At 42.7% G+C, this 21062-nt stretch overlaps 1 pseudogene; it reads left to right on the top strand.

The window, feature by feature from the left end:
* LOC138607958 (neurocan core protein-like) overlaps positions 1–20684 on the top strand; it is a 121606-nt pseudogene extending 100922 nt beyond the window's left edge.
* The last annotated feature ends 378 nt before the right edge of the window (positions 20685–21062 follow it).

Raw genomic sequence — 21062 nt, 5'->3', positions numbered from 1 at the left:
GACTTTATCCAGGGGAAGAAGAGGATGTGGACGGGGAGGAAAGATGTCTACAGAAGGACTTCGCTTCCTCAGAAGATGTGAAGACTTTTGCCTTTCCCTCCACTATCACTCTCAGCTTTGCCGGATACAACAGGGAATACTTAATATCCGCGACACGGAGATCCCTTTTGACATCGTCAAACTGTCGACGTTTCTTCACCAAACCGGCACTGAAGTCAGGATATATGTAGACTCGGGTCCCCATATAGGTGATCTCACGTTTCTCCCTGGCCAGTCTTAAGATTTTGCGTATGCACTTACTTTGTGCACAGAGTAAGAACATTTCTACGCATTTATTAGTGAATGACGCCTATTTAAAGATTAACCTTTGTGTGTCAAACATTTCCATTTCAAAGACCCCGTTTTACAGGAAGTCACGCCTATTTATTTTACATAATGACGGCTGTGGTTCAGAGGTAATGAGGAGAATGTAGAAAGAGAGCAGATGTGTCTCTGCTGCTGGTTGATGAGGCTGCAGACCTGCACACACTGTGTTTGTTAGAGTGTGTACTTTCTGCTGTGTGTCACAGGGAGACTGATTGGGAGAACGCCGGCATGAATTTGCATTTTCTTCCATGTAGCTGACAAAAAAATCTGTGTCACATTAATATTGTCACTTCATGCAATCCATAGCACCCTGTGAGATGAGAAGTCCCTGGGTGGCATTTACTGGTTCAAAGATTCTCTGTGTAATAGATCAGACTTATGTTTGATCCGTTCCTCTAGTATTTAGTCTGTCTAGAAAAGTGGCTCGTTCCTGCTCTGTTAGGACAAACCACAAACTGAAGACAACGATACTGATGTATCATGAGATTTCTTTCGCTCACCTGCAATCATCTACTTGTGTTGTGTACCTGTGTTTTTGGATAATGACTGATACATGTATTCACTGAAACACAATTCACTGTGCACAATGTCTTCAATTCTTGTCATCAACTGACTCTCTTCATTCTTGGTTAAACGTTTAGTTATTTCCTCATTATTGCTTTTCCTTCTCTTTTTTTGTCTCTTTGACTTTTTTCTTGCTGTCCTCTTCATCTTCTCACTAAATGAAACTCTGTTTGACAAGGTTATTCTCAATTTCCTGCAGCAATTATGTCTGAGACGTTTGCAGAAACAGGACTCTCACTCCTTCAGGAGTTTAACTCAAATTGTAAACAGCTCTGAAAAACACAATTTAAAAGTCAGATGTAGAATTAAAGATTAAGATTAGAATTAAATTCCATTGCTCTCAGTTTTTTTTAAACATTATTATGTTGACAGAAAAAAGCTGCAATCTTGATCCTCTCAATAAGTTTATAGTTGTTTAGACATTCAAAATAGTCAGCTGTCATCTTTCCTCTCACCACTGCACTCCAGCTACATTACAAACACTTCCAAATAAAAAACATCAATCACTTATAATCACATTCAGAATGAACCTCATGGAGGAAATTGCAGTAGGGGCAAGCTCAATTATGGTAGCAGTAGCTTGCCGTGGTACATCCGGTAGCTGCCACAACCTGCCAGGAGAACTGCCGGTAGCCACCACAACCTGTCACGTCCTGCCGCGGCATTTATGGTGGCTGCCGGGACCTGCCAGGGGAACTGCCAGTTGCTACCGTGACTTGCTGGGACCTGCCAGAGCTGCCACAGAAGTAACGTGGGTACCAGACTATTATTAGTTCTATTATTAGTTCTGTAAGCACCATTTATTTATAAGTTTGTTTTTAAACTGATATAAATATAAATATTGTTTGAGTAATTTGATTTGCTGAAGTACAGAGTAAATATTTGTCATTTTTGGATATGTTGTTGAACATTTAGTATGAGCTATTAATGTATTTCACTAGTTACCTCATTTATACGGTCTATGGTGGTTACCGAGCCGCCTCATGTTGTCAGACAAAATGACAGTGTGTGAGAGGCTTTGAGCCTAACTGCTGTGATGAACAGTATTCACAGCACCACGAGGGGGCGTTCCCCTGGCAGGTCCTGGTAGCCACCAAAAATGCCGCGGCAGGTTGTGGTAGCTACCGGATGTGCCACAGCAAGCTAATGCTACCATAATTGAGCTTGCCCTCTCTTGGAAATTTGTGTGTCAAAGCCAACAAATGCCAAGTAAAAATATTTGAAATGCTCCTTGCTTTGTCTTTTATTTGATGTTGTGGATGAAAATTCATGAGTATTTGGAGGAGAGAACAGGATATTAACAACTCACAGCTACACAATCAAAAAAAAGAAGTGAGACGGTCAGTTCAGTTTAACAAGCAGAGGAGGAGAGAAAACAGCAGATATTTAATACTGTGGCTTTTATCAGTGAACTAAGGCTGGACTTAAGGCTTCATAGGGAATTCATATAATGACCTCTGACCTCAAAATCCTTAAAATAGTTAAAATATTTAAAATTGTAGTTCTGATCCTGCCTCAATATTTGAGCACAGGCTGTTCTCTGCTTCTTCATTGTTTTAACGTTATTATGACGTCTACTTTGTAATGTTATTATCGTGTGGATGGCAGCATAAAGTTATATGATGGGACATTCAATCTCCTGTCCTTTATATTGCCAAGTTATTCAACCACTGAAATAACACACAATGTTTTAACAGATGCCAGCCCTCAGCTGAAACATCAATTCTTCTCTTCCAGCCTTTATTACTCTCTCTCTCTCTCTCTCTCTCTCTCTGTGCTGGACTCCTTCACCTTCCGGATTAAACTCACAAGAATTCACAGCCATGAAATTACTGAGTGCAGTTTGAGGTCCAATTATAAAACGGTGAAAGAGCTGTTTACTTTTTATTCAGCCTCAACATTCACAAACACCGTGGCTGAGGCGAGAATTGAAAGTATAAATCTCACTGTTGTAAAGAAGTAAAAGACCCTCCAGAGGAGGCAAAGTCATAGAGGGAACAGAAGGAGTCTGTCTTTGGGGGACGATGGGCAGGATGTGGAGTTGATCTTGGGCTGGGTGTCAGGTACACAGGTAATAGAAATTTAATCTGATATATTGAAGTGACAAATAATCCCAAAAGGGAAAAAGGGAAAGGCTGACCCAGGGCTCTCGGTCTCTTTCTTGTTCCTTTTCAATTATTCAGACCCTGGTTTTGACGCACGTCTGCAGTAAGCCTCCGCATTTTCTGTCAGCTGACACCAACCCCAGTTTTTATGGCTCACTATTTCTCACTATTCCTCCATCTCTATTTCACCATTCTCTGTCTTCCACTGGCCAGATATCCTCGAATACACACACAGAGGCAACAAGAGCAGCTGACAGATTTATCCTTCAATCAATTTTAACATCCTCTCTGTCATTATATTATCTACATAAACTTTTCGGCTCAAAGTCGAGCTTATAGTGCAGTTTGCTTCTCCCAGCAGTTATCTCCGTGCTCCACTTGTTTATTCCTCCATCCATTTCAGTGCCAGCAGATAAGTGGAGCTCTGCTCTCCTCCTCTCCCCGGAGACCGTGCTAGTGCCTCGGCCTGATTCTGTTGTACTGGGGAGTGAGCCAGAGAGAGATGGATACACACACACACACACACAATGCCACCTGCTGAAGTGTGAGGCTCTCTCATTAAGCCAGTCGGGCTGAGTGGATACTGAGTGGAGTTTGAGTGGGAAGGCTCGCTGCGCTCTGGTCCTCATCGCTCTGTTGTAGTCGAGGTGAGGAAGGTCGACACTGATAGACACAAAGCGATGTCACAGACATATGGTACACAGTGTTAATAGTTGTATTTTATGAATCAGTGATTTAGATTCAGTAGCGTCTATGTTTGCCCTCACTCAAAAGGTCAGGCTTAGAGTTACTTCAGGTGAGCGATTTGAATGAGATGAAACAATTTTGATAAAAAGATCAAACAGAAATGATCATTTGGAGATCTTTAATTCTTGACCTTTTAAATAGTAGCTAGCTTTCTTCAGAGCTGTCAACTGCATAACCAAAACAACTACAGTTTCTAACTGAACAAACACAATCTGCTGATGAAAGCTCCAGAACTGAACAATCAGTAACTTTTTTTCACTTTTATCCCCTGTTTTATTTTGAAAGTCAAACATTTCCTTTCATTTCAGTCCCTGTTCTCATGTGTCTCCTGGTCCGTTGATTATCAGCACCTGTGCTCGTTAAACACCTGCCCCTGATCACGTCATCAGTAAACCCTGTTCATATCCTCCTTTGTGTCCCCTACTCATTTGTCTTTGTTGATTCTTGTGAGTTCATCATTTCCCAGATACGTCATAGTTTTGTTAGCTACAGTTTCTGACATTGCCTTGTGTTGGATATTTGGATTCTTGCCTTTGTCCTCACTGGATTTGTAAGATATTTCTGTACTTCCCTGCGTTGTCTGGTACCATTACACATCTGTACACTAGACAAGATGAGGGTCAGTACAAATGTCTAGAGTACCACTTTGTTCCTGTGACAGATAATGTGTACCTGCCCACAGCGGCCCCTCTAATAGCTGATGTTCAGAGCTCTACTTTATTGACCCCAGTGCTCCTGATATTCCTCCATGCTTACCTCACTGCTGCAGTGTTTAATGAGGCCAGATGCTCATGTTAGACCCAGTTGTTCTGGCAAACTCCTCCTGTCAATTCACAGTGTAGAGAGAGGGGTATTGTCAGTGTCGTCATACATCATTTACCTTTCCATAAAGTTCTTCAAAGGTTCATCCAGGTATCTGTAATTGTAAAAAGTAAACAGAGCTCCATGTATAAATCAGTCTGTTGCCTTTTCAAGCCAAAAATGAATTATGTTGTTGCCCCTCAAACTTTGGATGAGACCCCAAGTCTTATGTGAACCAGACTCAAACTATATCATGAGTCAGACTGCCAGACTGATTCATAAACACGGATTTGCAGATATACTGTGCGCTTAGCAACAATGTCATCTGGATCTCTACTTCCTGCCTCTAATGTGGCCTTTAATAGCAGCCACTGGCTATAAAGCTGGCACGCTGTATTTTCCAGACACTGTCTGCCTGCATAGTCCCTGTAATCCCACCCTGAAACCTGCCCGTACTCACAGCATCGTATCCCATAAGTCTATCTCTCCCACCTTTCTTTTATTAACTCTCTTACAGACTGCTATTCTCTGCTTTTGAGCACCTTCCCATCCTCGCATCTTTCTTCACTCTTCAGACCTTCCTCAGCCCCCCATCCCACATTCACTCCTCCCCCCCTCCCATGCCCTCTTGCCAAAGCCCCCGGGGACTCACTCAGCTGATGGATACCTGCTGCAATTTTTAATGATTTTGCCCTCAGGCCCAGATCAGCCAGCGAAATACACTTACCATTTTTCACCAGAATGACAACTCTAACCCCTCTACTGTCTCAAATATGTGAGTGTATGCATGTCCATAATGCATGCGAGTGTGTACGGTGTGTACAAACATTAAGACTTGATTTTATATCTAAGAGATATTGTCTGAAAAGTTTTAATCATATTGGTCCTTAGCGAATATTAAAATGATTTTTTTTGTAGCTACCAGCGAGACGACAGGAGCATCAGCGTGTGTTGTTGTTGTTGAAGATGCGTGCTTATCCAACTCTTCCTCCTTCTGATCTCTATGCCTCTCTATTTCTACCTTCACTCTGTGCTCTACCTGGTTTCGCAGCTCAGGTTTGACAGCAGCACATCCTGCCAACACATTGCAATTAGCATCATGAGCTTCAGTGCATCTCAAGCTGCTCACTGATGAAGTTCAATCAAACGCCTCTAATCTAAAGTTTGGTTTCTCAGGGGTTTGTTCAGTAACAAGCTGTGGCAGCTAGTTTAGAAAGTAGCCATTTGGAAAGTGCTGTTCAGTGTAAAAGTCTTTGAGTGTCTAATCAGATTTGCCCCCTTTCTCCCCCTCCAGACATTAACGACTGCCAGTCTAATCCGTGCCAGAATGGAGGAACCTGCATCTATGAGATCAACTCCTTTGTCTGTCTTTGTCTGCCCAGCTACGGAGGAGCTACCTGTGAGAAAGGTAACGCTGTGCATGAAAACAAAGGGGTGCGTGTTTGGTGGAAGTGGAGAATGAAAAGGAAGAGGATGGGGAGAGGTAGATTCATGGAGGAGGAAGATATGATTCAGAATAATATCAGGTGTTATCAAGAATGGATCACAGGATACCAAGGAAGAGAGGTATGACACAAAGGAGGCGAGGAAGCGAGGTGATGTGAAAGTGGACGTAACTGCATGAAGAAAAAGAGATGAGATGAGAGATGAGGACAGGAGTATGAGGAGAAGGCAAAGGACGATAAGAAGATCCCCAGTGCCTGTCGACCATGGGAAAGAATAAGAGAACGTGATTGAGAACCATCCCGACCTGTTTTGCCATAGGCCTGCATATTGTGCCTCAAGATCTTTTAGGAGGGCTGTAGTTAACTATTTGGTGTATGAAGTCCACACCCATCCCAAGAGCAGAGGTAGCTATGACAACACGTAGAATAGAGGAGGGATCACTGAGGGAGTTTCTGATGTGGTGTTTACTGTCTGTTTCAGAGTGGTACATGTCCACAAGACGGTTTTTGGACATGTCAGCAGCCCCAACAGGAAACACCGACTTGTCTCCTAATGCTTTAAAAACATTATTCTCTGTATAAGGGCCTTTGGACTACAGTTCCTTAATGAAACTGTCTCTGAGGGGTTATAGGACACCTTCTTAACAGCGAGGCGGATGTTGGGACAATCTGGGCTTTTTACCACTTCAACTCAGTCCTGCATACCCAGAAGCTCAATCACAGTCTGTCTTGTGGCCTGAGATGCTGTTGCTGTGATGGCCGCCAGTGTCTTGTCCTTCATCCCTCCAAAACAATAATACCAATGTCGAATGTTAATATAACAACCTTTGTTAGAAGTAGAAGTAGTAAAGGTGTGTTAAACACTTCATCTTAGTCATCTTAGATCAAAGGTAATATACAAAATAACTCCCGTAACACCTCCATCCCAACTCACTTTATACCTTTTTTTTTTGTTTACCTTAAAATTTTAATGAATGTAAATGTAGTCTGTAAATATAACTGCCACATCACTATTATTCTTAGAGGTTAAATCTGAGTCTGAGGCTCAGCCCCAGCACATACACTCACACTTTTTCCAAATGCGTCAAGACGTTCCCGCTGCTCCCACTGGCTCGCAGAGAGGAAACTTTGTTCTAAGCAGCATTACTTTATCACATCTATCGAGTCTGGACATCACAGTAAACTGGAACAAGCATCCCCTTCCCGTCCAGCCCATAATCGAGATGAGGACAGAATTGAGCACAGTCAGGATGAGAGTACGGAGGTGCAGACAGCTCATCTCCACATTTTGCTTTATGCAGTGGATCTTGAGACAGGGCAGATGGTGATCGCAAATGATGCACAATTTATGGTGCTATCAGTGGCAGCAATCACTCAACTCTTTCTTTTTAGCTTGCTTTTCCTCATTTGTCTTCTTCGGTTTAACAGTCTTTGTAGTGTAAGCCGTAGTTTAGCAATAAAGGCAGTTTTTTCATTCCTGGTGGTTGTTTTTAAGCCTTTGTGGACACAAACAGACTGACGCTGCGCACACTGAAGAAATTGTGCTTGACAGTGTGAGCATGCGCGGAGGAATGGTGCTGTGCAGCATCTGATTGACAGCAGCCTGAGACTGCTCGGCTCTGATTGGTTGTTGTGTTACGGGAGGGTATGGATTCTTACAAATGCCATCAGGAGCAGTAGGAGGAGCCAGATTGTTTTTTTGTTTTTTTTACAGATTATCTCTCTCATGTACTACTGCATGTTTAAAGGGTCAGTATGACCAAATAAGACAAAAAGTTAGTTTTAATAATGTTCCCTACTACAGCTTTAAACAATGAGATAGTGTGCATCTTACAAGCTATGTAATGACAATGAGATATACCACTGCATGACAGTATGAACTTAATCCACAGCCATCCCCACTAGACGTTTGCAGAAAAAAAAACTTTTTGAAGAATGTTGCTCCACTTATAGTTTGTCATGAACGTTTCAGGAGGACCGAAGTCCTTCGGTAATTTCTTCATCTGTCTTCTGGTTCTTCGCTGCATATGCAACAGGTATGCCCATGTCGTTTAACATCTTGACCTGCTCCTCTATTACGGATACAAGTGGACTTACAACCAGGATGATAGCATCCTCTAGCGATTAGGGTTTTGTTTGGTGAGCCGCAAAAAATGCCGTTGGCCATACCTAATAAATCAAACTTTTGCCAAGCAAGTCGGAAAGCAAGCCAACAAGTCACGTTTGTTAAGTAAATACCTCAAACAAAGCCATTGTAGTGGCTTTAAACAGTTAACAGAGTGTGAACTGGATATGTGAGAAACAACTGCTTCCCAGTAGTCATCTGTCAACTCCGGCTCCGTAACAGCCTCAGACGCTGGAGAACTCCAGCTGAACATTTTATCTGCATTACTCAGCATTTATTGTATCATTGTCATCAGTTGTGTATCAGTAATGAATGTATATTAGTTGAACAGAAAAGACAGCTGTGTTTATAGTAATAGAGACATCAGTCAGTTGTGTCTCTCTGGTCTCAACTCTGAGACTGATTGTGGAGCCGTCCTGCGGTTGTCTCGGCTCGCTGCCTGATCAGTGGAGGCACAAACCAAATCTTTCTCAGCCTGACTGAAGGGAAAAGTGACGGAGAAAGTGTTAAACCATTCAGACTACATTGATGGGGTGTAGAAACAAGCACTTTATTATACTCCACAAGCAGGGCTGGCAAAGCATACAAGCAGTCGATACATCAGCACTTCAACAGACTCACTGCCAGAACACGGACTCTGAGACTACTCCCTGAAACTTTCTCTCTCTCTCTCCCTCTCTGCTGTCACTTCCTGCATCTTTATGTGCCCCTCATCTGTGGTGCTCTGTGGGAGGTTTCTCTGAGTGTTTGTATGTGTATCTCTGTGTGACTGCACAGGCTGCATCTGGTGCTGCAGCAGAGGACTGTTGGTGTGTGTGTGTGTGAATGTTTGTGTAATTCTTAAACATACCTCAAATCTTTTATTGTGAGGGCCCTCAGTGACATCATGCATTCTTCAGCCCTTAACCGTATCTAAACTTGAATCAATATCACAGCCTTAACCCTTAAACCAAGTGTTATGCCTGTGAAGACTCACACCAAACTTCATTACTTTCCCAAGAATAAGTGGCTATTCAAGGTCTAAATCTTATATTGGTCCTCACAAAGTACAAAGGCACAAAAATGTGTCTACTTCAGTGACACATTCATATTATTTGCTCCATACTCAAACTAACAAAACTCAGACAACCTATCCTCCAAATATTAATCGAATATCTTCCTCCCTGTTTACTCAGCAGCAGCTCAGATGGTAATCTCTCACTGTGACTCCAAGCAGTGAAATTACAGCAAGGTGCAATAACTCGCAAAACATCCAGCCTGATAACAACAATAATCCAATCCATAGGAAATAGATTCTCCCTCTAGCTCTCGCTCTCTGTCTGTTTCCCAGCAGAATAAATAATGTATGAACTGGAAACAAAAAGCTGAAGTTAAAGGATTGTGTAGCTAATTGATCCCAAGGTATCTGCTAATGTTTGCCCTGCTTCCATATATCAAAACAATTCTCGTCACCCAGCAGGCTGCACAGTTGTTAGAGGCAATTATGGCTCTTTACTGGTATACTGGCTGCAGCATGCAGTGGAAAACACATAAAAGAGCATGCTAATGAGTTTAGTGTGGGAGTTTTCTGTGGATGTTTGCAGCCTTCAGAAGGTGCAGTCAGACCATTATATACCAAAATATATCTGTGGAAACCAAAGAGAATCTAGTAGAAGTCGCATCGTTCCAGGCAGGATGACTGTGATGATTGTACTGGCATGAGCTACTGCTGAAATAAACACAGTACAGCTGCATGCGCAGACACACAGCAGCGAGTTGTGTTTGACAGGAAAACAAAAACTAGACAGCGTTACAGAAACCTGGAGCAAAGTAGAGCACAACTTCGCCCCAAAGAGGACGGCGGGTGAATCTGGGGCAGACAGATACGGAGACTTAAAGAAGCTTGACGCCAACAGCACCAGCAGAGCTTTGGATTGGAAGCAGGCAGCAGATGTAGTGAAGCCGACACACTGACTCTAATGAGGCAGACAGTTGGCACCTAGTTACAGACCTAAACTAAAATAAAAAAACATATACTTACCATTATATATTCTTTATTATCACACTTCCTCTTGACACAATGTAGGTCCTAGTAAAGGTGAAAAACTATAAAAGCCTTCTGTGGCTCCTGAGGGAGCTGAGCGAAATCTGGTTGAATACAGATTTAAAAATAATTTTCAGATGTTGCTGCCAGCTCTGTTGGAGTCTAAAAATGTGATAAATAAAATGGAAATAAAATATGATAAAATCCTGGTTCTGATAGAGAGATGTCAGAAAACACAGTGCACCACAGTTTCTTGTTTATGGGGCCGCATAGCAGCAGACCGGTCAGGGTGCCCATGCTGACCCCTGACAATGTGCACATGAATTAATCAGGTTTTCCCTTACATCATGGGGATGGCTCGGTGCGTGTGCGTCGCCTACCTGAGGAAGGCATGGCAACAGGATGCACTATGGGAAGTTGGCAAGCCGCCAGAGCCAGTGTGATACTTTGGGCAGTGTTCTGCTGGGAAACCTTGGGTCCTGCCATTCATGTGGATGTTTGACTCATACCACCTCCCTAAACATTGTTGAGTACACCTCATCATGAAAAGGGTATGTCCCTAATGGCAGTGGCCTCTTTCAGAAGGATAATGCGCCCTGCCACACTGCAAAAATGGTTCGCAAATGGTTGAAGGAGTAGGACAATGAGTCCAAGGTGTTAACTAACACTGGAGCAGCTTTTTGCCTGTTTACTGTAAAGCCTGTGCTGCCCTCACTCTGACCTCCTCCATCAGCATCAACCTGCAGAGACACACATGTGTGCTGATAATCAGAATGAGCCTTCTCACTGACATCAGTCATTCATGTCACTCTGTAGCTTTTTACTGTAACATCCATTACTCTTAACTGTGAGAATTACGCTATTAGGATGTTCCATTAATCAACACTGCACTCATAATAACCATTAATAATTCTCACAGCCGCTCTCACATTCTCACCTTTTATAGCAGCAGATTCTGCCTCATCTCTCTCTCTCTCTCTCTCTCTAACGTACTTCCTCTCTCTCTGGACAGGAAGGAGGGAAAATGGCAGCACACACACACACACAATGTTTCATCAATCAGGGGGTCTAAATATCACTTGGTGATGTGGATAAACGACCCAATCAATCAGCTGGAAGTGTTTGGCCTTTATTTCCTAACTGCTGCTCACTAAAGTCTGTGGGAATATTTATTGCTAAAACATAGCTCCTGTCTCTCTCTCTCTCTATGTCTGACAGAGGGAAAACAGGAGAACGAAGACGACTTGAATTATGTCTAAATATTTGAAGAGGTTGATGTGATGTCAGACTTTGAGGCTCTCTGTCAGCGAGTGGGAAAATAAATCAGCAGAGACTTCAAAGTTAAAGATCTGAGGGGGAGAAAACATGTCTGCTTATTTTTGATCTCTGCTTTTTTTATTCTCTCAATATCTCTTTGTTTCTGTGACTTCCTTTGTCTTAATCTACAGTGTTGTGACCAATGTATCTTCGCTCAAGTCCAAAGTAAGTCTCAAGTCATTTGGTCCAAGTCTCAAGCAAGTCTCGCAAGTCAAGTCACAGGCTATATCAAGTCAAGTCACTTTTTTTCCACCCAAGATACAGCACTCTTTCCTGTAGTATCCGGTCTTTATAAAGAGAAAAGACAAGGTGTTAGCAGCCCATCTAATAATGATATTATTGGCCAATTTATATAACCTGTTCAAAAAGTATGACGATGAATTGTATCTGTATTATCTTGACACAGACGCAGCCATGATGATGGTCTGCTCTGAGACCGTATTGAGTAACAAGTACGACTGATGAGGCTTCTCTTTGGGGGCTTTGATGTTGCATTTTGCCATAGCGAGGAGTTTGACTGACTGCCAGGCATCCAATCATGAACCAAGATGAACCTTTCCACAAATGTTTGATCACTTCACAAGTAAAAATGAGCACATACGTATGTGTAACATACTATTATACATAGTTCATGTTGGTAACACTTTGTGTTTCTTGCAAAGTTATTTCTCTTGAGGAGGCACCCGCTATGACCCAGTGCATTCATTGTATTTTGTGAAATGGTGTCATTGAACTTCACAGCGTAAAACCTCAACAACAAAGTGAACGAAGGAGCGCTGAAAAGTATGGAAAGCACTTACACTCTCAATGCAGTATGCACTCTCAATGCTCCCAAATTTCCCCTCTGGAGATCAATAAAGGATTATCTTATCTTAAGGTTTCAACGCCCTTGTTTCATATTACAGTAAAGAAGAGCTTTCATAACAGACTCCTCTCCTCCTCTTCTTTCCACAGCCAAAAATGCATCTCTGCATACTGAGCAGGGCCCCATACGGCCCAATTTGCACCACCCAATTTACTGGTGTCGCTTCAGATTTGTTGGAGAAAAAGCTGAGGCCTTTTCCCTGATCCCGACACTACAGGGAGGGGGAAAGGGGGTGAGAATGAGGGGAAACTGGAGCTGCCAGATTGATCCTCAACCACATCAACTATACATACATGTCAACATTACCAGATGCATAGTTTTGCAAACCCACATCTAAGCACACAGACAATACAGAATGGAACAGAAAGTCACACACACATCACATTAGAAGTGTACAGCTCACAGTCACACAGCTAACCCCCAGTCAGATGAGGGGTGAGAGATGAGAGAGATGAGGGGAGAGAAGGAGCGAGGGATGTAGGGAGGGAGAGCAGACTGCTGACAGGACTGTGACAGGGCTTCATTACCAAGCCAGCGCTGTGCACTGGAAGCTATTTCTTAGGATTGTTGCTTTTGATTAAAACGCCCTTTCACTGGACTAGGCTGTCTCGCCACCACTTTGCCTCTGCTGTGAATTTAAACTCAAAGAGAAGACACAGAGAGAGATGAGGGGATGGAGTCAGAGAGGAGTACTGGAAAGGGCACAAAAAAGAAGCAGAGGAACAGAGGAGGAAAGCAACATGCTGATATCTCATGTGCTGCAGAACAGGAGGACTTTGCTGTGTGTGGATCCAAAAATTAAGGCCTGAATCCTCCTCCTACTTTCCTGTGCAATGTTATTATTCCACTGCATATGTCACTGTGGATGTTTAACAATTAAAGAAAGCCACATTTCTTTCCCCACATGGATTTTCCTCTGACTAATCACCGTCTTTTCCACTTACCTCCCCCTTACCTCCCCGACCCCCCTGTTCACCTGCAGACACTGAGGGCTGCGAGCACACATGGAGGAAGTTCCACGGCCACTGCTACCGGTACTTCAGCCGGAGACACACCTGGGAGGACGCCGAGAAGGACTGCAGGGAGTACAGCGGCCACCTTGCCAGCATCCACAGCCTGGCCGAGCAGAGCTTCATCAGAGGTGAGCAGATGTTGAGAAAGAAACTTGGCAGTGATAGTTTAACGTGTTTTTTTAAAAACAGATTAAACAGCAGGAATTCCTACCCACTTAAACTCTGCTGTCCTAATACACACTGCTTTTACAAGCTGCTGATTGATTTCTAGTCCTCTACTTTATTATCACCATCCTTTACATGGCAGCACTTTGCTCATGTGTATTCCATAACTCAGTGATAAATGTCTACTGCTCTGAGCGGCCCTTAAAGGTTTTATTGTCCTCCCAGCTGAAAACTCCCTCAGGAGCCGAGTCTGTTCAGCCAAATAAAAGTGTGTCATCATTTGTTACAATGAAATGCTGCTACAGGCTCTGACACAAGTGTCTGTGACGGAACGTTTAATATGCTATTATATTTCTTTAAGATGTGATTTGTCTTGAAAACAGTGAAATATCCCCACAGTGGGTGAGGTAACTGCTTTTGTGTCCAGTGAAGGGAATCCAAGTGTGGATATTTCGAGAGATAATCTGCACTGGATTTGATTTCGTTTCTTGTTGGTTTGTGTGAGAAAGAAGTAAAATTGTCACACGCCATGGGCAGATTTTGGGCACGCTTGCATTATAAACATCTAGGACCCATCGTTAAATTAATTGTTTTAGTGTGAATTAATTCCTCCTGTCTGGTATTTTAAGCATGCTGTCCTGAGTTATTTTGGCTCAGCAGAGCAGTAAGAAACACAGCTGCTCTTAAGCTTTACTGCAGGCCTTTTTTTTAAGTCTTCCTCTGGCGATCATCATGGACTTACATATTTAACCACAGAGAGCAGTTAGTCTGTGCCAGGCAGCATTACCATGCTAATATCCACACAGTGTTTGTTTGGTGCCTCATAAACCTTCATCTCCTCGTTCTTAGCTTTTCACCCCCTGGCATTGCTCCACAGCCACATGTGTTGTAATAAGGCCAGATCACCAGCAGAGAGCCACTCTTAGATTAAATTTGCCATCTGTCTGTGACAGAAGGTGGATTCAATATATCACTGTCTTCCTTCTCCGAGAGCACCCTTAAAAAAATGTGTTTAATCGCCTTGAAAATGGACGTCTCCACCCCTGCAATAAGGAGATCAGATTAGATCAGAAGATCAATGTGCCTGCTGATGATGTTAATCAGATACAACATGATTGAAATCCCATTACATGTATGCACACACACAAACATGCCTGTCATGCACACAGATGCCCAACCACACATAAGCAGTCAAACTACATTATTGTTCATCTCTCAGCTGAGGCCAGAGAGGGAAGATGTCAGAGCTGTTCCTGCTGCTGTTCAGCTCCTGAGTCAGGCAACATGTTACATTAATGAGCACTGTACTGATTTTACACGTGCAGTAATGGTCAGTTTACCAGTGCTGTTTACCCCTGTTATCAGGGGTTATTGTCTTGGCTTTTATAGCAGACAGTTTCTTGCTAGCTCTGTTAATCAGCCTGATGGAGGAGATGTTGCTCCTCTCTCTCAGGGCGTCTACAGGTGTAGCCAACAGCCTCATCAGATGGCCCAGTGTGGTGCCGTCTGCCAGCCTCTCTGAGGCCTACAGCTAGCATAGCACAGATACCTTTCACAGAGTGAATATTCCACCGGTAAATTCTTCCTGATTAACAAACCTAAAACACTATTGGTGATTAATTAAAGTCTGACAAATTGGCACCTTACTTTTTCTCAGCTCTCTGTTTATTGTTGGAGGCACAATGATTTTTTTTTTTTGTGTAAAATACAAATAAATGACATATAAACCAATTATAAAAAAAAAAAAAAAACACATTGTACCAGGTCACTTTTGGCCTAAATCACCAAGTGGAGAAAAAAATACAGAAATAATCTATGAAAACATTATTTATATGTGTCAACTCTTTCTTAACAAGCTTGTTTGTTCAACAGTTAAAGATTTCCAACAGTCGTATAAAACAAACCAATTCAAACAAACAGATGTTTCTTCATTCAAGCTCGGCACTAACAGTCAGACAGCAGTCCTACTTCAATCATTATTACACTTAAAGGGACAGTGTGTAACATATTAGTGAATGTGATGGTGGGGTTCAAAAGGTCTCATGGGCAAAACATGAGTTGAGAAAGAGCACAAATCTTACATTTGCTGTGAAAAGTCCTTTGGTCAGTGGCAGTCGGTCAAGGTGAAGGTCCAGATAAAGAAAGTCGTCGTTTGATGTTTCCTGTTTCCAACAAATTGTTGACTTAAGGCAGCTTGAAATGTGTGTGTGTGTTTCTGTCAGTTTGAAGGTTTGTTTGTGTTTAATGAAGATGATTTCAAAATGATGCACCTGGTAACAAAACATAGCAACCATGGAAACATAGCAACCATGGAATGTTCTGGTCTGTTCTAACGCTCACTTATCTCACCTGAGAGATCAAGTCCATCACTATGAAGAACTTTTAGATGCTGACTACCTGTCCTGTCCACTGGCAGACTCAATGGATGCCCAAATGAATGCCTCTGTGGCATTTAAACGACCACTATGTGTCTAAGATCTTTAGTCTGAAATCCTCTGAGGACAATCATGAGACAGAACGTGAAGGAGAGAGACTAAATGTTCTTCAAACTTTTTATGTAAAGCAGCTGACAAGTGTTGCAGCCTCATCCTGTTAAAGCACAGAGAGTGACAGCATTTACCTTTAGAGGATTGTGAACATCCTGGGTATGTCATACTTTACATTATACCTGGCTCTCTGCAGAGGAACACATTAGCTCTGAACCTCTTCACTCAGTCCACATTTACACTCATTACTGCTCACCAGCACTCCTTCTTCCATCTCCCATCATTCTCCAGCTTGTCTTTGAAAGGTTCTCCACGTACCTCTCATGTCACGGCTTCTTTTCCTCTGACAAATGTTCTGTTTCAGTCAGGTGAAGACTGTCTGCAGGCAGGGGAAACTTAAACTCAGAGAAACAAGGAGAGCAAACTTATCAAGTGGTTCAGTTCCTGTATACGTTGTTACCTCTGCTGCATGTCTTCTGTTGTAGCTGCCACTTCTTTGTGCTGGAGTTGTGGCATCACATTCTCCTTTAAGAGCCTATTAGAGCTTATTTTTACACGACATTTGCATGCAGGTCGAACTTACAGTAAGACCAATGCCAAGAAGACATATGAATAAATAGGGACGTGGAGACACAAGAAGCCACTGTTGCCGGTTTTACCAAAATTCACTCAGTACTCCTCAACAAGTCGTTTCACTGATGCAGACAAGCAGCAGAATTTCCTCACAGCTTCCACTTTCTCTTGATTTCACTTAAAACAGTTTCCTGTTTCGTCGTTGCTATATATTATGCAATATATTTACAAATTGAAAAAATGTTCGATGAATATTTCATGTGCTAATTGCTACAAGTTCCCACAAATAGAATTAACACTAATTTGAGATCACATAAGCTTCTGCAGAGCACCACATGTTTATTATTTATTTATTTAGAAGGAAAATGGGCAGATGTAGGCTCAATTGTAAAAGATATACTTTAATTTCCCTTTCAAAAAGGGAAAAAGAAATATTTTCTAACTGAAATAATACATCTTCTCTTTTTCGTCCCTCAAACAGTATTAATGTAAGCCAATTATTTATGAAGCAGATGGTTACCAGTGAACAACAACAAACAAACTTCTGGAGCATCCAACCGGCATGTCTCCTCAAACATCCACCCTGATCCTGTATGAAAGGAAAGTTATTTCCCTCACAAACAGGGTGTTGCACCACCTTTGATGTTCACTGTCACAAGTCCCCAGCATCCAGCCCACCTCTGACCGTAATCAGTCAGTTACAATCACCGCCATCTTTTCATCTCCCCTTCTCCTCCCCGTCAGCCTCTTCTTCACTCTGAGTAACCCCATGTAATGTCTCGTCTTATCAGTGGAGTTTGTCAGCTCCGTGCTGTTTATTCTCCGCCTGCTCTCTAAAGCTCACAGCTCATGTGATCTGTTTGTCTGCTCAGCAGCAGCTCCGGCAGATGCTAATGATAACCTTTTAATATCACTGAGATGAGATGAGACATCTGATGAGACAATGGTCAAACTTGGGGAAAGAGAGGCAGATATTATTTGATAAAGAATACACAGCTTGTATGAGGTGGTACAAACATTTTTGGAACCTTTTGAAACCTTCTGACTTCTGTGTTTCAAATTTCCACTAAATATTATCACTCTATATATAGCCAGCTAAACATTTGTATGAGGTTGTAAGTTGTGATTTCTGATGCTTTAAAAATCACCTCATATTGTAGGCACAGATCAAGTCTTACATTTTGAGCATTGTGGATAAAGACTGACACAGTCTTCCTGTGAGCTCAAGAGGGAATTTGCCCACAACAGGACATGTCTTATAGAATGATTGCAGTAGTTTGATGGTTATCATTCACAGAGGCAGGAAATCTAATTCTGCGTGACACCCTCAGAGCGCTCTCAGAGTGCTTTGGGAAATGATCGGCTGTTGTCAGCGGCTAAAGCAGTTAATGTGTGCAGTGGTGAGTGATGTAATCATTGTTAGATACACATTGTGCGGACTAAAACTGACATTGCTGGAATGCATTTCGGAGACCAGGAGAAACTTTGTGAAGTTGTAGCTATCAGGGACACAGCTCGAAACACAAATCAGTAACATGTTTGTCCAGAAGTTACTGAGGGGAGAGTCTTGTCAGGTTCACCTGGATGTGAGGAAGCCACAGGGGAAGTGCTTGTTTGTGCTGGCTGTACACACTCTTCCTTTTGATAGAACTCAATTTGATGATAAATATTCTTCAATGCGTTTTTCCTCATGAATCTGTCCCGTCACAGAGAAGCATGAAATGAGGGAGAATACCCCCACCTGAGCAGCCACAGACCTCCCACAGGACCCTGTCTTATCATTTAGTAGACATTGCTGCTACAGGTAGTTACATGCTCCACAGGGAGGTGTGTTCAGGGACACAGCAAAAGAGTTCCTACTTTATACCTGACACATAGTGACAGAAAACACCACAAACAAAAAGCTGTTTTCAAGTCCGAAGCTAAAGCACACAAATAACCTGCATGAGGAAGTTACTAATAAACTGATAAGCTTAGTGAAGTCCAAGACCAAGTGTAGATATTATAGTGTCTGTAAGTTTTTTTCATCACATTTTAATTCACTGTTTAAGGATTGAGAAACCCAACTTTTCTAGCAGCCTTGTAAAGGCTTTACTCTACAAAAGACCAATTATTCACAGCTCCATTTGAGTTTAGTGACATTTGCTTTGCCTCTACTGTGAGAAATCATTCATGTGTACATAGGTGAGAGCAAATGGAAAACTTTTAGCCTCCATTTGTGTTGAGTCATTGATTCCCTTAAGGGAGACTGACACCCTTTGACAGGAGAGTGAAACAATCTGTGAAGATGTTTGGGTGCCTCCCTGAGGCTCGTCCGTCCCGTCAGTCTCTGACCAGAGTGTCAGTCCTCTCTCCTTCTCAGCTTGTGTAAACATTTTTCTGATTCTGCCTCGACTCTTTATGTGTCGAAAAAGCTATGTTATTTTGACAGCCGCCCACTCACTGACAGACACGCTGTCCTGCAGAGCTGTATCCACATTTTGATGTTTATGCTGTGAGAGGTGACAGTGTCTCCTGCTGTCTGTCCTTGTCTCTACAGTGCTTTGCAGAGCCCCGCCCACTGTGGAAAATGCCTTCCTGATTGGTCGAAAGCGTTCCCACTATGACATCCACTCTGTGGTGCGCTACCAGTGGGCTGACAGCTTCCTGCAGTGCCATGTGCCCACTGCTAAGTGTCGAGCCAATGGCAAGTGGGACGAGGCAAAAATCATCTGCATAAAATGTGAGTTTTACACGACAGCATTTTCCCAGAGCAGGACAGCAGACAACAATACTTAAAGCAGTATTTCCATTTGTTAGGTCATCTTCACATTTACATGTTCTTATTTTTAGCACACACACCAGCATAGTTCCGTAAGAAGAACCTCTTCTAAGGACCTGCTGTCACTGTGCAGACAGTGTGCTATCCCTGCTCTCGTTATTAATAATTGAAAGCAGAAAGATTACTGAGATTTCAGACTGAATCATAATCCTCTGGGTTTAGTTAAAAGTGGTAGAGCCTCCTTTGAAGTGCTTTATGCTTGAGGTGTTGCAACCCCCGCCATCCCCCAAGTCCTTTCAAAAAATGTTTTGTTTTAATGGTCAACAGATTGTCAACAGGATTTGTGCAAAATTTGAAATGTTCGACCACACTGAAATCGACCAAATTGATATCATGCAAAAGCCTCTGCGCATGAAGAATACAACACATGACAGCATTTTCTCATATTTGCCCAATGCAGACTTTCTAGCCTCTCTCTTTTGTACTCTTATCTTCTTTGAGCCTTTAAATAAACTTAATTTCCATATACTATTTTAAAGGACTCTCTCAGACTCTGACAGAAAGACAGAAAAGATGTCATAACTTTTCAGCATCATCTCTTTCTTCAGAGGAGGTATAAAGAGTTGCTATATAAATATTCAACAAATTGCTCCTTGTATTCTCTCAGCTCACAGTGTGACAGTAATGATGAAACACTGAAATAATGTAGCGTCTGTTCAAAGTGATTAAAATGATTTTTCTTACGACTCTTCATCTTTAGACAGCGTTGTTTTTATGGCCCAGAGTTACAGCCGTTATCATTCATTACAGACGACACTTCTTTGTTGGTGAGATGCAGAAAGGGACAGAGCAGCCTCGTTTGGCAGATCAGCCCAGGAACAAGCTCATACTGAGGCTGTGAGAGGGCGGCTGTAGCTCAGAGTGCTCTTGTTGAAGGCGCTCAGTCTCCTGAATGTGAGATAAAACAGATTCCCTCAGAGTGGAGACAGTTAAACCTTCTACAGAGAACATGTGGCTTTGACCTGTTTTTGATCCCTGTTCCCTCGTCTCTTACCTGGTTTCACCTCTCACTTACTGTCTGTGTACGATGCTATCATCTCTCTCTTACATCTTACGTTTTATATCTGACTCATTTCTTAATAAGCCCCTGCCCTATCTTTTTTTTGACGTCTCTCACTTCTTCTCTGTTTGCTCCACCAGCCCGACGAGCCCACCGTCACCGGCACCACCACCACAAGGGCAGGAGGGAGCACAGGAAGCACGGCCACAGAGAGGGAGGACACCACGGAGGAAAGGGGGGGCAGGGACACAACCACACCCACCTATGAACCAAAAAAATAACTTTCCTATTCTCCCTCTCGTCCCTTCTCCCATTTCCCCGAAAAGTACTTCACACCTTACAACCCAGAACTCTTTGCCGAGGCAGCCTCTCGAAGCAGCTCTGCCCTTAGCTCCACCCCTGGCTCTCTGAGTCAGCCTGGATCATAGTGAACTCTGAGGGCTGGCAAAGTGCTGCCAGGCTTCACAAGGGCAATAACAAAACTCCTTTGTACTCATTTTAGTTTCCTTCCTCTTTTTTTCCTTACTTATCTAAACTTGGTATCTGCTCCCACGCTCTAACTCAACCCAGTTGTTCTCTGTCCGAGCTGAAACAGGAGGCAAAACTGACCTGTTTTTTGAAAGTTACTCTGAGCTCCCCATCGAAT

This window comes from Semicossyphus pulcher, unplaced genomic scaffold (assembly GCF_022749685.1).
Source record: "Semicossyphus pulcher isolate SPU_LCO1_2020_fin unplaced genomic scaffold, fSemPul1.0.p SCAF_4, whole genome shotgun sequence".
Lineage (NCBI taxonomy): Eukaryota > Metazoa > Chordata > Actinopteri > Labriformes > Labridae > Semicossyphus > Semicossyphus pulcher.
The sequence above is the reverse complement of the archived record's forward strand: the minus strand, read 5'-3'. Positions and strand labels throughout refer to the sequence as shown.